The 17,700-nt window shown below is 45.9% G+C and overlaps 2 protein-coding genes across 10 annotated transcripts in view; one reads left to right on the top strand and one right to left on the bottom strand.

The window, feature by feature from the left end:
* Window positions 1-5,498, bottom strand: part of Sbno1 (strawberry notch homolog 1) — a 59,605-nt gene extending 54,107 nt beyond the window's left edge. For 7 of the 9 annotated variants that reach the window (XM_087578398.1, XM_087578399.1, XM_087578400.1 and 4 more), the window contains exon 1: window positions 4,997-5,153. The gene's annotated coding sequence lies outside the window, so the exon portion shown is untranslated. 9 annotated transcript variants of the gene reach the window in all.
* A 7,479-nt stretch (window positions 5,499-12,977) lies between these two features.
* Window positions 12,978-17,700, top strand: part of Kmt5a (lysine methyltransferase 5A) — a 29,061-nt gene continuing 24,338 nt past the window's right edge. The window contains exon 1 of the mRNA XM_087579355.1: window positions 12,978-13,105. The gene's annotated coding sequence lies outside the window, so the exon portion shown is untranslated. The remainder of the gene's footprint in view (window positions 13,106-17,700) is intronic.

Raw genomic sequence — 17,700 nt, 5'->3', positions numbered from 1 at the left:
ACCATCTATTAGTCCAGTTCCAGAGGACCTAACACCTTTTCGCCTCCTAGGGCACCAAGCATACATGTGACATACATGTATACATATATGCATACAAACACTGGTATACATGAGATAAAACAATAAAAAATTTATATATCTAAAATTAATGGGGGTGGGAGGGACAGTGAACAGGATGTAAGTGGATGAGTTAAATAATTAAACTTAAAAATTTAAAATAGTTCTATAAAATACAAGTAAAGTGTCTCAAATTGTTCAGACAACCAGATGTGAAGGCAACTGGTAATCATTTCCAAATGTGCACAGATACTACTTAGCAAGTACTTTTGCCTGAATGAAAAACAAAATAGGAAGACTGGAGAGATGGCTCAGAGGTTAAGGGCACTGACTGCTCTTCCAGAGGTCCTGAGTTCAATTCCCAGCAACCACATGGTGGCTCACAACCATCTGCAATGGGATCGAATGCCCTCTTCTGGTGTGTCTGAAGACAGCTACAGTGTATAAAGAAATAAATCTTTAAAAAAGAAAAAAAAAAGGAACAGCAGGGGAGTAAATGCCTTTAGTCCCAACACTCAAAAAGAGGCAGAGGCAGGAGGATCACTACAAGGCCATCCTGGTCTTCGAAGTGAGTTTTAGGATAGCCAAGGTTACATGAAAAAAACCTTGTCTCAAAAATACAACCACGGGCTGGAGAGATGGCTCAGTGGTTAAGAGCACCAACTGCTCTTCCAGAGGTCCTGAGTTCAAATCCCAGCAACCACATGGTGGCTCACAACCATCTGTAATGGGCTCCGATGCCCTCTTCTGGTGTCTGAAGACAACTACAATGTACTCATATACAAAATAAATAAATAAATCTTTAAAAAAAAAAAATACAACCAAACAGGTGGCTTGTTTTTTCCTCCTTATTCTTAAATAGCATAGGGCCACCTAGTAGCATAGACCTAGGACCCTAGCTACTCAAGAGGCTGAGATAGATCACACAAAACCAGGCTGAACTATACAGTCAGGCCAGCCTCGATGATTTAGTAAAAACCTCTATCAAAATAAAATCCAAGACCCATCTTCATCGTATACCTTTGAATTCCAACATTCTGGAAGCAGAGGCAGACAGATCTGAGTTTGAGACTAGCCTATCTACAGACTGAATTCAAGGACTTGAAAAACAAAACAAAACAAAAAATTCACCATCAGAACAGACTAAAGACGGACATTCAGTTTGAGGATTTGAAGGAGCCTGCAATCCCAGCACTTGCAAAGTGGGGATAGAAGGGTAAGATGTCCAAGGTAATAGTCAACTGATTAAGGAGTTCATGGCTAACCTGAGATACACCCCCCCACACACACACACACCCTCCACTGAAAATTATAAACAGAGCTGGGAGTGAAGTCAAACACCTTTGATCCCAGCACTCAAGAGACAGAGGCAGGTGGATCTCTTTGAGTTCGAGGCCAACCTGGTCTACAAAGTAGTTCCAAGAGAGCCAGACTGTTACGGAGAGACCTGCCTCAAATAAACAAACACATACACAGAGACCTCTTTAACCCCAGCACTTGGGAGGTAGAGGGGGGCAGATTTAGTTCTTTGAGTTACAAGCTAGCCTGGTCAACATAATGAGTTCTAGGAAGGCCAAGACTATGTAAAGAGTCGCTGTTTCAAATACTTTAAAAAAAAAAAAAAATTGGAGAAGGGAAAGCAAAAACTCATCACCACTACCTCAAATTTAGTTGACCAATACCTCTGTTAAGTTTTTTGAGGCAGGGTATCATTTATCCCAGGGTGACCTTGAATTACTGATCCTGACCCCAGTGCTAAGATTACAGCCACACACTCTGGTATCATTAATACTTTTTATGATTGGGTTTTTCTTTTCCTCAGCATAACCCAAGAGTATCCTCCTTATCACAGAGAAGGAGCTAAAGCCTAGACTGAAGAATGCAACAAGCTAACAGCTACACAAGCTTGGAGCCCAGTACCACACGTTCCCACAATCCTGCCCTTCTCACCCCTGTAACTGACCCCCACACCCACAGGCACCTACATTCCAAAGTCAATGGAGAAGGTGGTATGTCATTCCCACACATGTAAACCCAGCACTGAGGCCAGCTGGTCTACACTGGAACTTCAAGGCCAGCCAGGGTTACATAGTAAGACCTAAGACCTTGTCTCAAAAAACAAAACAAACCAACCAAACAAACAAACAAACAAAAAAAAAAAACAAAACACCAAAAAGCCACCTTCTCATCAGAAGATTAAAGCGCTGCATGACAAGTAGATGGTTCACTGGGTAATCAGGGCCATACACCTGCTGGGCTGTGTGAGCAATCTGGAGACTGAAGTGAGGAAGGGCCTACATTACATGCAAATGTGACATTATTATATAAGGGATTTAAACTCCTATAGACTTTTGCTATTTTCCTGGGCCTTGATCCCCTACAGATACTAAGAGACTGTTTTCCATCTGTGGTTGACAATCTACAGAGGATTCACTGTCAAAGTAGCTTACAGTATTCTATGGTAAGCATAATTAAATATTTCAGTATAGAACAGAAAACTATTCCAAAACACACAGGTGGAGAGAGCAAGCATTTTGAGACTTTTTGTGTTTTATTCACTACCATTCGGCCACCAACATTTTAGAGTAGAATGTAATAAAAACATCTGAAAATAGTTTTCTAATTTATTTGTTATATCCCAACAATTAAATTTATCTGGTATGTTTTGAACCACCTTATATACTGAAGACTTCCTGCTCTTCAAGAAATTCTCCATTGCTGGGCAGTGGTGGTGCACACCCTTGATCCCAGCACTCGGGAGGCAGAGGCCAACCTGTCTACATAGTGAGTTCTGGGACAGCTACTGAGAGCTACATAGTGAGATCCTGTCTTGGAAAAAAACTTGTCATTACATTCAGTGGAGGGGGCCCTCAGTGCTATGGCTCCCATGTGTGGATGTCCGAAGACAACTTGTCCCCTCTTCCACCAGGTGAATCCCAGGTATCAATCAGACTTAAGGTAGTCAGACTTAGTAGCAAGTGCCATCTCAGAGGCCTCTTTAGAGAAACTTTAATTTTAAGCAAGAAAGCTTAGGACCTACTGTACCTCATGACAGATCTTTGGAAAGAACAGACCTGTGTATTCTTGCCCTTGGCAGGTGGCAAGACTCAACTCAAAGTTCAACTTAAACTATGAAAAGCACCAAACCCACATCTACACGATGGAGCTGTTTGAAGCACATCTTTCTAAAGTAAAGAAGAGACTGGGCATGATGACAATGCGGGCCTGTAATCTCATCATCAGGGAGGCTATGACAAGAAAATCTTGAGTTGGAGGCCAGCCTGGCTACACAGTAAAATTTCTGACAGCCTCAAAAACAAATTCCACCCCCCCACCCAAGTATCACCAGTGTCCCCACTGGCCATTTTTAAGTAGTAACTTCAAAGATCTAAAGACATACAAAAGTGCAAACATAACATTCAAACAAATAAATACAAGCTCTTTTTCAATATTTAGACAATTAAGATGAAGTTGGATGTAAAATTGTGAAGGAACTTGCACAGAATGAAGTTAAACTGCACACAGAAGCCAGGAGAAAGACTTCTTCCTTGATCAGAAAATGTCTGGGAATAAAAAAGCTTTAAAAAAACAGAAATTAATGTTCCTATGCTATCGAAATTAATATCCGACTGAAGTCACCTCTGCAAATGACATTTCATCCCAGCATTCTACGTAAATGATTCTTTCCCCAATGCTTATGAAAATCAACCCTGACTTTGGGGCATCAAGGCTATTAATGTGTAGTAGCACTGTATGCAAATGCTAATAAGATCTAGAGCACTCTGGATTTGACAGTTCAATAAACCGTCCATGAAGATTCTTTACGAGCCGTATTCTACCCTTAATTCTTCAAGTCCGGAGAATATGAATATTTTACTCAACATACACTGCAAACAATCGACGTTTAAAGGTCAAAGGGGACCTTTTATAACCTTCCCCTAACACGTGTTCAGCACAAACTTCCGGGTGCGGCTACAATTGGCTGCGCTATTCAATGGATGAAAACGATGCTTTCTTGGGCTCTCATTTTATCTCCAGCTCCCTCCACCCCGCACAATTCTCAACCAGTGACTCCCCCAAACAAAAGCCTCCCACAGTAAACGGAGCAAACACATAAAAAGAGCTTTCTATATGGGTGCATCAAGTTAGTGGTCCGCAAACATTAACCAAACAGAGGCACAAAGCCGGGATGGAAAGGGGAGGAGCTGGATGCCCGGGTCAGGAAAGCAACAATCACACCGGTTCGGGCAAATCCAAGGCTCCAGAGCGATGGAGCCCATCCCACGCCACTCCCGGGAAAACACCAGCAGACACAGCTTTGAGGAACTTGAGTGTTCCCTACAACCAACACCGCTAAGGTGAACAAATGCCCAACCGCCATCGCCCTCTGCACGGACTGAGCTCAGAGTCTGAAGGTGCACTCACTCACTTCAGCTCACTTCAGGGAACGCTAAGCCCACCACGGCGAGGCGTAAATATGTCCCCCCACGTGTCCCACGCACCCCACCCGCCAGAGAACCAGGTCCAGGAAGAGAGTCCCGGTGCCTCCCTCCTTGCTCCTGGAACCGTGAGCAATGGGCCGGCGGAGTCTAACAGGGTGTCCGCCTCAGTTTCGCCACACGTTCCAGGTCGGAGAGAGGAGAGAAGGCAAGGAAGGCGATCCCCGGTGGAGTCCGCATGAGCCGGCCTCGGAACTGCTATCCGGCTCGGGACAGCGGGACTCCGTCAGGGCCGGTGGTGTCTGGCTGAAAATGCCGGAACCAGCGGGGCGGACAGCAGAATGAGACCAAGCAGCGGGCGAGCGAGGCGCGGACAGCAGTAAAGTGGCCGCCTCCCCCCACAGCCGGCCCCACACGGACCCTGAGGAGCCGTGGTGGGAGTGGGAGGCTGTCCGGGAGGATGAGCGTGGAAGAAAAAAAGGGTTGAGGGAAGGACTTACTTTCCCCGCCGGACCCGACGAAAGAATAGCTTCTCCCGGTCCGTGAACGGGTGTGGAGCTGGAGGCGACAGGAGCGGAGGCGGCGGCGGCGGCGGCGGCGGCGGCAGAAGCGGCGTCCGGCTCTGCCTACCTCCCCGCCGCCATCTTGATGCCCCTCCCCCCGACCCCCCGCCCCGCAGGAAGAGGGGGCGGGGCGACGGGTCAGGCGCCGCGCGCACACAGCGCGCGACACGCACCACGTGACTTCCCCATACCCCCCCCACACACACTCCCATCCCATCACCGCCCCGCCTCCTTCCTAGGTGAAGGAAGCGGATCCCCCCCCCATCTTGACTGCCCCCTCTGCTTTTGCCACCCAAACCGGACTCCGCCGAGTCCCGCTAGCCTGGTACCAGAGTTGGGATCCAAGGGAATTCCGGAACCCAAACGGTCCATTACCGCGGCTCTGGGGTGGGCGAAGGGTGAGGGGGCCGGGTTTCCGAGAAGGGGGAGGGGGCAAGGCGAAGGCGGCCTAGGACAGTCACGTGTCCGCTACTTCCGCCGCCGCTGCTAGCCGAGACCTCGCGAGAATAACGTTTCCCCACCGGTTGTGTTCCGCGGCCCGTCGGGAAGAAGGTCCGCTTCACTTGGGTGCCACCAGGAGGTCAACCTGTGAACGTGCGCGCATGCGCCCCACACCTGCCGTCGTAGTCTGGCTTGGAAGGCCCAAAGCTATTTTCAGATTCTTGGAAATGGGTTGCTACGACCGGTCGAGTCCTTGTGGGATTTCTGTCACATGACGGGCACATATTGTGCTTGTTTAAAAGGGAAAATAACTTGCATAGTCATTGCTTTTGAGGCTGATTTGAGCTTTATTGAGTTTTATTGACTTGAAAACCTCCGTGAGCCTCTGGGGTACTCCATGGTCATTATCTCAAGAAGAATAGAGCTGGAGGATCCCGACTCTTATTTTCTTTACACAGGCCCAGACACCTGCACCCACCGTAGGCCTCCATTCGCGATTGCTGCAGACCAAGGCTTCTTTTGCAGCGTCTCTCTTGTTTATTTTCATGTGTTATTAAGAGGCCTAACAGACTAAACACACTAACTTCTTGGTCACTGTTTTGTAAAGTCATTCTGAGAATGCAGTTTGACTCCGTTACTTAGGAAATAGACGTGCCCGGACGATTCCTACTCTCTTCTGACTGTGCATCTGTTTTGCCCTGTCCTGAAAGTGAACGGTCTGGGCGTTTCTACAGTTGACATGGAAATGTGTAAACACCGCTGGCCTTTAATCCCAGCACTCAGGAGGGAGAGGTGGTTCTATCTCCTGGGTTTAGATTAGTTTGATCTACAGAGTCAATTCCAGGACAGCGAAGACTACACAGAGAAATAATCTCCTTTAAAAAAAAAAAAGTGGGTTGGGGATTTAGCTCAGTAGTAGAGCGCTTGGCGCAAGACCCTGGGTTCGGTCCTCAGCTCCGGGAAAAAAAAAAAAAAAAAAAAAGACAAAATAACAACAACAAAAAAAAAAGTGAGAAGTCTTGCAGACAAATGATGGGCATGTGTTTGGTTTTCTGTTGCTATGACAGTTTATTTCATCTTACATTTTATAATCCATCATCGAGGCACGCCAAGGCAAGAGTCTGGAATCAGGAGCTGAATTACAGTAGAGTTCAGCTGCTTCTGACTTGCTTGCTTATAATACAGCCCAGACCCACCGTGGACTGGACTCACCTACAGGAATAGCAATTTAGAATACTCTCCACAGGTCATAGGTCAGGTTATTGAAGGCAGTTCCTCAACTGAGATTGCCCTTTCCTCAAGTATATCTGGATTTAACCAAGTTAGCAAAGACCATAACAGCAGATAAGTAAATATAGCAATAATAGTTATTCTGACTTACTGTGCACGCACTTGTGTTATAGTTGTAGGCTACTTTTTTATTTTAGTTATATTTTTTGAGACTAGGGTTTCTCTGTAGCCCTGGCTGTCCTGGAACTCACTCTGTAGACCAAGCTAGCCTTGAACCTAGAGATTCACCTCTCTGCCTCCCAAATTCTGAGATTAAAGGCATGCACCACCATGCCCAGATAAGATTATTATTTTTAATTACGTTTACTGAGGGAGAAGTAATGTTCACAAGAGTGCAGGTACCCTCAGAGGCTAGAACTGGAGCTGGAGTCACAGGTGGTTATGAGATGCCATAGGAATTGAACTCAAGTCCTCTGGAAAGACAGTATATGATTCTAACCACTGAGCCATCTGTCTCTGCAGTACCCCTCTGTTTTACTTTTTGAGACAAGTTCTCACTAGGTTTGACAGGTTAGTGTTGAAGTCACTGTGGATCCTAGGCTGGCCTCAAATTTGCAACTGTCCTGCCTCAGCCTGCCAAGTCACTCTCGTTTTTTTACTTTAATTAAAGGCAAGGTTTCAGTAACTTGCCCATGCTAACCTTGAACTTGGAATCCTTCCACTCCATCCACTTAAGGAGCTGCAACGAGTACCAACCAAGCCTGCCTCTGTACTTGATCGGGTCAGCTTTTTAGTTAGTGTATAAATGAGAGAGAATGTGTATATGCCTGATTTCTCTCATTTCCAGTACTGCCTAGCCAGTTCTTCCCATGTTGCTTCAAATGACATAAGTACAATCCTTTTATGGCTGAATAGTATTCCTCTTTTGTTTTGATTCTGTCTAATATGGCCTTGATTGATCCAAAATGCTCCATGCAGCCATGAATGACCATGAACCCTTTTTTAAACTTATGTTGTATTTGTGTGTATATATATATATATATATATATATATATGTTGCGATAAAAATCAAAAAGGAACTGTTTCTATCAGTTCCCATGAGCTGAATCTGTTCACTCCAACTGCTATTCTGCCACAAAGTCTGAAAGCCACCCTCTCCTGGCTATCTTCCTTTTAGCTGCCCTCTCTGCCAGGTCCCCTAGGCAGCAATTACCACGCCTGGCACACACTGGTTCTGCAGGCCCTGCGCGTTCTCACTCCCCACGGGCAACAGAACCAGACCTGCACACTCCAACTGCCTCTCAGCCATTTCTTTCACACACTGTCCTCTTTGGCCCGGTATAATCAAAGTTCCAAAACCTTATAATTTAGCAATTAGATTTATATGTTAAATTCTCAATCCACAATTCATCCACACAGTAAATTCACTGCTAATTGATAAAGATATAAACCACCCACCTAGACAAGATCCGTCTTGATCTCCTCCTCCCTCCTCTCTCCCACCCGCCCCACTCCCACTCTCTACTGTCGAATCATGTATCGCCTGGACAGGAACCTACACACACACACACACACACACACACATTTATGTTGTATTTGTTGTTAGTTTTATTTTATGTTCACTGGTGTTTCACTTGCATGTATGTCTGTTTTCAGGATGTCAGATCCCCTGGAACTGGAGTTACAGACAGGCTTGAGCTGCCATGGGGGTGCTGGGAACTGAACCAGGGTCCTCTGGAAGAGCATCAAGTGGTCTTAATCCCTGAGTCATCTCTCCAACCCAACCTTGAACTCTTTATCCTCCTGCCTCTGCTTCTCAAGTGGCTGAGATAACACTTACTTGACTACACCATGTTTTCATTGTCGTTCATCCACTAGTGAAAGGTTAACTCCCCATCTGGGTTTACCGAACAGTACCATAATAAACATGCCAGTGCAGGTGTCTCTTCAGACTTCGGCTCCTTTGCTAGTTTCCTGGTCGTGGCTTGCTAGGCGACAGAGTTGTACTGTTATGACAAGTTCTGAGAAATATGGTTTCATAGTTAGGGTTTTACTGTGGTGAACAGACACCATGACCAAGGCAACTCATAAGTAACATTGAGTTGAGCTGGCTTACAGGTTCAGAGGTTCAGTCCATTATCACCAAGGCTGGAGCATGGCAGCATCCAGGCAGGCCTGGTGGAGGAGGAGACGAGAGTCCCACATTTTCATCCAAAGGAAGCCACCAGGAACAGACTGAGTATCCTCAGACAGCTAGTGGGAGGGTCTCCAAGCCCACTCCCATAGTGACACACTTCCTCCAACAAGGCCACACCTTCTAATAGTGCCAGTCCCTGGGCTAAACATATGCAAACCATCACATATGGAGTTTTGGTTTCTTTAAAAAAGTACAGAAATATAAAAATGAGCTTGTATTTTCTTCCCAGGTGTAGGGATATGGGGCTGCTTCAGCATGTCTGCAGCAGCAGCTGATTCTGACTTGCCTCGTGCTCTAGCAGACCTGTGGTTTTGCCAGCTGCAGATACTTTCTGCAATTGTGTGATGTTTGGAATTCTGGGAACTTATCAGAGGTTATATAAATGGTAAAGCCCTGCTAGGTAGGGTGGGGATGTTGTATTTGTAGTTAGCAGTCGGGCTCAAAGAAGAAACAAAGGAAAGAGATTAGATTTTCATTATCTCTATCTCTCCCCCTCCCTTCTATCCTTCCTTCTCTCCTATCTAGTGAATGGGGGTGAAACCGGGGAGTAAAGGGTGGGGAAAAAGAAGAACTCGCAAAATAGCAAAGACCAGCTGCAGTATCTGAGCACTGGGATTAAAGGCCTGGGCACCGCAGGGCCCATTTCTGTCTTCTTTTTCGTTTTTAAGGTATATCTTAAAAATATGGCAGGAGTGGTGGCACGTGGCTTTAATTTGAGCCCTTGGGAGGTGGAGGCAGGCATACAGCTGAGAGTTTGAAACCAGCATTGTCTGCATATGGAACTCGCAGCCAGCCAGGCTGTATGGCGAGACTCTGCTTGTGACAAACAACTGTACACACAAAAGCAAACGAGAAACCGATTAAGCTGGTTTTGCACATTTTACATCTAATTCTACTATGTAAATTTGCTACTGTAGTTTAAACTCCTAATGTACTCTGGATCTTTACCTCTTATTGGATAAATATATTGCACGGCTTTTCCTCCTTTGGTGGCTATCTCCTTATTCTGTTGATGGTTTTTTTTTTTTTTTTTTTGGTTCTTTTTTTCGGAGCTGGGGACCGAACCCAGGGCCTTGCGCTTGCTAGGCAAGCGCTCTACCACTGAGCTAAATCCCCAACCCCATTTTTTTTTTTTTTTTTTTTTTTGCTATGTAGAAGCTTTTTCTTTTCTTTTCTTTTCTTTTTTCAGAGCTGAGGATCGAACCCAGGGCCTTGCACTTGCTAGGCAAGCGCTCTACCGCTGAGCTAAATCCCCAACCGCATATAGAAGCTTTTTTTTTTTTTAAATAGTTTCCCCCCCCCCACCCCCCCCGGAGCTGGGGACCGAACCCAGGGCCTTGCGCTTGCTAGGCAAGCACTCTACCGCTGAGCTAAATCCCCAACCCCAGAAGCTTTTTAATTAAACATAATCCAATTTGCCCATTTCTTGGTGGGATGGTTCGTATATGCTTGGTCCAGGGAGTGGCACTATTAGGAGGTGTGGCCCTGTTGGAATAGGTGTTTCACTGTGGGCGTGGGCTTAAGACCCTCATCCTAGCTGCCTGGAAGCCAGTCTTCCACTAGCAGCCTTCAGGTTAAGATGCAGAACTCTCAGCTCCTCCTGCACCACGCCTGTCTGGATGCTGCCATGTTCCCGCCTTGATGATAATGGACTGAACCTCTGAACCTACAAGCCAGCCCCCAATTACATGTTATCTTTTATAAGACTTGCATTGGTCATGGTGTCTGTTCACAGCAATAAAACCCTAACTAAGACACTTGGTGACCTATGTTTTGAACTCTTATCCAAAAAGTGGTTGCCTCAATTAATGTCCTGAATATTCCATTTTTTTCTAATGGTTTTATAGTTTGTGGCCTTACATTTAATTCTTTGATCAATTATGGAGATTTTACTGAGCAGCTTTTTTTTTTCCAGAGCTGAGGACCGAACCCAGGGCCTTGCACTCTACCACTGAGCTAAATCCCCAACCCCTGGAGATTTTTTTTTTCTTTTTCCCTTTTCTTTTTTTCAGAGCTGGGGACCGAACCCAGGGCCTTGCGCTTGCTAGGCAAGCGCTCTACCACTGAGCCAAATCCCCAACCCCGGAGATTTTTATCTGTAGTAAGAGATATAAGCTTCCTCCCATTTATTGAGGAAAAAGAACTATAAACATAAAGTACAAAGCCAGGGGCTGGAGGGATGGCTCAGTGGTAAAGAGCACTGACTGCTCTTCCAGAGGTCCTGAGTTCAATTCCCACCAACCACCTGGTGGTTCACAACCATCTGTAATGGGATCTGATGCTCTCTTCTGGTGTGTCTGAAGACAGCTACAGTATACTTCTACATAATTACATAACAAATAAATAAATATTTATAAAAAAGAAAGAAAGAAAAGACAGGGCTAGGAAGCTTGGTGATGGTGTCAAATGCCTTCATCTCAGCATTCAGGGGGCAGACAGGCAGGTCTCTCAGTTCAAGGCCAGCATGTTATACAGAGTGAGTTCTAGACAGCCAGAACTAGACAGAGAAACTCTTGTCACTGGGGGGGGGGGAAAGACAGATGGGAGATGAGACTCATTTTGGAGCACTTACCTTGCATTTTAAAAGCCCTGGATTCAAGCACCATATAAAACTGGACGCTCGGTACATGCATGTCATCCAAGCTCTGGAAAGGGAGACGCAGTCAGATCAGTAGATTAAAGTTATCATCTGCTTCATAGTGAGTTCAGGACCGGCCTGGGCCACATGAGACCTTGTCTCAAAGTTGATTTGTTATTGTTTGTCTTAATAAGACAGAGCCAGTGATATAACCAACTTGCTAATCTGAGTTTCATCCCCGCAATCCACATGGTGAAAGGAGAGAACCAACTCCTATAGGCCCTCTGACCTCTACACACACACACACACACACACACACACACACACACACACACACACACGCCATAGGAGGCAGAGGCTTATACTAACACCCAAATGTTAAACAACAACAAAAAAAAATCAAGATTTTTTTGTGTGTGTATGACTGTGTTTGTTTGTTTCTACTCTGGCTGTCCTACATCTCTCTTATGTAGACCATGCTCGCTTGGAATTCACAGATCCCTATACCACTGCCGAATGCCAGGGTTAAAGGCATGTACTACCATACCCAGCCTTAAGATTTATTTTTACTTTGGGTTTGAGTGTTAATCTCCAGGTACATGCATGCAATGCCCTTGGAGGCCAAAAGAGGGCATGGCATCCCACAGAACTAGAGATATAGATGGTCATGAGCTATCATGCGGGTGCTGGGCTAAGCCATCTCCCGAGACCCTATTAAGTTTTTCCTTTGAATACAAACAACAATTTATAAGACACAAACAATACAAATATATTTCCACTGATATTCACAAGGTCGTTCAAACTGAAGTGCACACGACAGCAAGAGGCAGATAGGAACCCATCGTGTACGTAGTACAGGCAGATGGCTCTGGGAAGGAGCTGCAGTGTATGACTGTCACCTCAGCACTAAGGTTCAACTTTAAGGTCAGCCTGAGTGACAAGAGTGGGATCCTGTGTCAAAAAAGGAGGAGGGGAGAAAGAAAAAAAAGAAAGAAAGAAAGACAGGGAGGAAGGAAGGAAGGAAGGAAGAAAGAAAGAAAGAAAGAAAGAAAGAAAGAAAGAAAGAAAGAAAGGAAGAAAGGAAGAAAGAGAGAGAAAGGAAGAGAGAGGGGTTGGGGATTTAGCTCAGTGGTAGAGCGCTTGCCTAGGAAGCACAAGGCCCTGGGTTCGGTCCCCAGCTCCGGAAAAAAAAAAAAAAAAGAACCAAGAAAGAGAAAGGAAGAGAGAAACAAACAAAGGCAGATAGATGGGAGTGGACCAGCAAGAAAGCTATCTGAGGAACTATAGTTACAATGTTAGTGCCTTTGGAGAATGCTGTCCTCCAGGGACAATCACCTTCACCAGGGCAGCTGTGACTACTCGATACAGACACCATCGAGCCTGTTTGTTTCTGACACTCCAGCTGTTCCTTCCTTCCTTCCTACACCTCCCAGCCAGCTCTGTGCGGCTCCGCCCTAATTATAGGTGGCCCTGTGGCCTCCAGAGGTACTAGAAGACGGATGGTTGCCTGAAGGAGGAGCTCTTCCTCTACAGCTAAGGGAAGCTGGTGATCCATAAGACTTTCCAGTGGTCCAGGAGTGCCTTGAGGTCATCCGTGCCTGTAAGTAAGCCCCCCTCATTCATTGATTTGGCCTCATACTTTGGTCTGTTATTGGTGCACTCTGAGGAGTGCACCTTTGTTCCAATCTGTCCAAACTAAAGTTCACACAAGTGTCTTTAGAATTACAAATCACTGCACTATTGGAACAGGTGAGTATAAGCTTTGATAGTGAGGCCTGACTTGGGTGCTCTATGAGATTCTTTCTGAGCATCCCGGTGCCTGGGGCTTTCTCTGCATAATCTCTTTACATTGACGCCATCTGAAAGATGGCATTTCAGGAGCTGCTTACAACAGCTCGTGCACACAGCATTGAGGACAAGGTTACCCACAGCAGCAAGATTTGTAGAAGGAGGGGTTGGGGATTTAGCTCAGTGGTAGAGCGTTTGCCTAGCAAACGCAAGGCCCTGGGTTCGGTCCCCAGCTCGGGGGGGGGGGGGGGGGGAGAACAAAAGATTTGTAGAAGGAAAAGACTGGAAACCTAAAGGTCACTGAAGGACAGTTGCAGCTACACAAAGAAACCCTGTCTTGGGAGGAAGGGAGGAAGGGAGGGAGGGAGGGAAAGGAAAAGACAGACTATTTTTCTCTTTTGTTAAATGGATATTTATTTGTCTATGCATGTGTGTTTGTGAGGGTTGTTTTTATGTATCCCTGCATAAGAGGGTATCTGATTCCATTATAGTTGGTTGTGAGCCACAATACGGTTGTTGGGATTTGAACTCAGGAACTTTGAAAGAACAGCCAGTGCTTTTTTTTTTTTTTTTTTTTTTTTTTTTTTTGGTTCTTTTTTTTTTTTTCGGAGCTGGGGACCGAACCCAGGGCCTTGTGCTTCCTAGGTAAGCGCTCTACCACTGAGCTATAATCCCCAGCCCCTCTTTTTTTTTTTTTTTTTTTTTTTTGGTTCTTTTTTTTTTTCAGAGCTGGGGACCAAACCCAGGGCCTTGCGCTTCCTAGGCAAGCGCTCTACCACTGAGCTAAATCCCCAACCCCCTCAGCCAGTGCTCTTAACTGCTCAGCCATCTCTCCAGCCCACACTAGTTTTCTTTTCTTTTTTTTTCTAAGATTTATTTATTATGTATAAGTACACTGTAGCTGTCTTCAGACACACCAGAAGAGGGCATTGGACACATTACAGATGGTTGTGAGCCACCATGTGATTGCTGGGAATTGAACTTAGGGCCTCTGGAAGAGCAGTCAGTGCTCTTTACCACTGAGCCATCCCTCTAGCCCTCCAGACTAGTTTTCTAAACTATGGTAATTGTGTGTGATGTCTTTGAATGTCTGTGGAAAGACAACATAATGAACTGATTTAGGGTATAGGAAGTAAGATAGTGGGGAACTCTGTGCAGGAGGAATACTCATTTAGGGGACACCTAGAATGGAGATGCTACTGAAAGCAGACAATTAAGAATCCTATTTGGGGGGTTGGGGATTTAGCTCAGTGGTAGAGCGCTTGCCTAGGAAGCGCAAGGCCCTGGGTTCGGTCCTCAGCTCCGGAAAAAAAAAAAAGAACCATTTGGGTGGGTTGGGGATTTAGCTCAGTGGTAGAGCACTTGCCTAGCAAACGCAAGGCCCTGGGTTCAGTCCCCAGCTCCGAAAAATAGAAAAAAGAAAAAAAAAAGAATCCTATTTGGGCATAGCGTTGACTATTTACCAAACACTTCTCACTTCATTTCATATCTGGAACCAGGCTTCCACGGTAGCGGGGCATCCAAGGGCAAGAAAACCAGGGCCTCCTCTGCTGTTGGGACCTCTGCCTTTATAATCGAATACACATCAATCCAGCAAAAAGTAAAAGCATAATTATAATTGTGCAGCAAACTGGTGTGTGTGGGTGTGTGTGTGTGTGTTCTCCTTGATACAGGGTTTCACCGAGTGGCTCAACTGAACCTTGACCTCCATAGCACTAGGATTACGGATGTCTGTATACCTTCATGCCTAGCAACAGATGTTTCCTCTCCTTCTTCTCCTTTTTTCTTTTTAAGATTTATTTATTGTTGCTTTCTGTGTGTGTGTGTGTGTGTCTGTGTCTGTGTGTCTGTCTGTGTGTCTGTGTGTGTTTCTGTATATGTGTGTGTGTCTGTATATGTGTGTGTGTCTGTATGTGTATATGTGTGTGTGTATCTGTGTGTGTGTGTGTCTGTGTGTGTGTGTGTCTGTTGTTGTGGTTTGCCCTGACATTATCTCTATTTTGATGCTAATTCCACTGCCCCAAGGACAGCTTCCTAGTCACATACTCAGGAATCAGGTGGGGCTGGAGAGATGGCTCAGTGGTTAAGAGCATTGACTGCCCTTTCTTTTTTTTTTTTTTTTTTTTTTGGAGCTGGGGACCCAGGGTCTTGCGCTTGCTAGGTAAGTGCTCTACCACTGAGCTAAATCCCCAACCCCGACACCCAATCTTTTTTTTTTTTTATTCATTTATTATATATAAGTCCACTGTAACTGTCTTCAGATACACCAGACAAGGGCATCAGATCTCTTTACAGATGGTGAAAAGCTCTCAGGGAGAACTTTCCCTCAGGATGGAGACCCTCCAACTCCAAAGACCAGACCGAGACACCACAGGATGCAATCAGCAAGAGGATTTGGTTTATTGTCGGGATACACAGGCACAGGCACCTGCGGGCGCTTCAGTCACTCGGGGGACTGGCGCGCCCCACGGAACCAAGGATGGGCTTTTATAGGATTTTGGGGAGCAGAAGCAAGCATACAGAAGCAGATGCATGGTTACAGGGATATAATTGGTGGATTCTAATGTGGCAAGGGTTCAGCCCGGGGGCAAGTTTCCTAGCTACCTTCCTGAAACATAACGACTGACTCGGCCCCCCAAGGGTTCAGCCCGGGGGCAAGTTTCTTAGCTACCTTCTTGGAACATAACGGCTGACTCGGCCCCCCACCAGGGTGTGGGACCTCTCCCGGGGCTTTTCTCATTGTCAGGTGTTCAACGGCAGTCCTCCTGTTGCCAGGCCTTCAACCAAACACATCTTGTTTGGCAGCCGCTGTGTACTCAGTGTTCTAACCTTTCCCTGAACCAGTCATCTTAAGTACAGCCTTGCAAAATGGCGTTACTGCTGCTAAGCTGGGGTCTTTCAATGGTTGTGAGCCACCATGTGGTTGCTGGGAATTGAACTCGGGACCTTTGGAAGAGCAGACGGTGCTCTTAACCGCTGAGCCATCTCTCCAGCCCCCGACACCCAATCTTAAAACAAACAAAACAAAACAAAAAAACAAAAAACAAAGCTGACTGTGCTGTCATATTCCTTTATTCTCAGCACTTGGGAGGCAGAGACAGGCAGATCTTTGGAGTTCCAGGTTATTCTGGTCTGTAGATCTAATTCATGGACAACACAGAGAAACTCTGTCTTGAAAAAGAATTATTTTGCACATATGTATATAAGATGACCTCAAATTCTCTTGCTTGTTGAGATAGGGTCTATGTAGTCCTAGTTATCCTGGAACTAAAAACATAGACCAGGCTGGCCTCAAATTCAGGGATCTACCTGCTTCTGCCTCCCGGGTGCTGGGATTAAAGGTGTGCACTACCATGCATGGCAATTTTCTCTGTGTGTGTCTCTGTCTTTACTTTACAAATTCTTTTATGTGCCTGCATGTCTGTGAACCATCTGTATGCCTGTATGCCTGATGCCCTCAGAGGCCAGAAGAGGGCATGAGATCTGCTTGAAGACTGGAAATTGTGAACTACCATGGAGGGCCTCAAACTCTTGACAGTCCTTCAGGCCCCATCAGGGGTGCAGGACTTACAGATGTGAGCGGCAACAGTCAACTCGGAGGATTGAAAATAGCAAACTGGGGGCTGGGGATTTAGCTCAGTGGTAGAGCGCTTACCTAGGAAGCGCAAGGCCCTGGGTTCAGTCCCCAGCTCCGAGAAAAAAAAAAAAAAAAAAAAAAAAAAGAACCGAAAATAGCAAACTAGCAAACTGTTTAAGGAGGTGCTGCAGGACCAGCCGAGTGAAAAGGAAGAATGGAAGATACTGAAGTGACAAGTGGAGAAGCGGGTTCCTCCTAGCAGGCAGGGGGAGTGAGCAGAGCTGCACTAGTGGAAGAGTCCCAGGAGAGACTGCCCCCTGACCACTTAATGAAAGGACACTACCAGGTGGTCGAAGGCCCCTCAGGCCGTGGGACTCCAGGCCTGGAGTACTCTTTTAACCTTTTTTTAGAGACCTCCTGGGCTGGAGAGATGGCTCAGTGGTTAAGAGCATGGACTGTTCTTCCAGAGGTCCTGAGTTCAAATCCCAGCAACTACAAGGTGGCCCACAACCATCTGTAATGGGATCTATACTCATATATAGTAAATAAATCAATCTTAAAAAAAAAATAGAGGGGTTGGGGATTTGGCTCAGTGGTAGAGCACTTGCCTAGCAAGCGCAAGGCCCTGGGTTTGGTCTCCAGCTCCGAAAAAAAAAAATAGAGACCTCCTTAGCCAGGAGTCTTTTTGGTTTTTGCTTGTTTGGAGACGGGATTTTTGTTTTTGTTTTTAATTTATTTTTGTTTCGTTTTGTTTAGCCCAGGCTGCCCTGGAACTCACTGTGTGAGCTCAGAGATCTGTCTGCCTCTGCCTCTCAAGTGCCCTGTGTGTG

The sequence above is a fragment of the Rattus norvegicus genome, chromosome 12 (genome assembly GCF_021556685.1).
Source record: "Rattus norvegicus strain SHRSP/BbbUtx chromosome 12, alternate assembly SHRSP_T2T, whole genome shotgun sequence".
NCBI classification, from domain to species: Eukaryota; Metazoa; Chordata; class Mammalia; order Rodentia; family Muridae; genus Rattus; species Rattus norvegicus.
The sequence above is the reverse complement of the archived record's forward strand: the minus strand, read 5'-3'. Positions and strand labels throughout refer to the sequence as shown.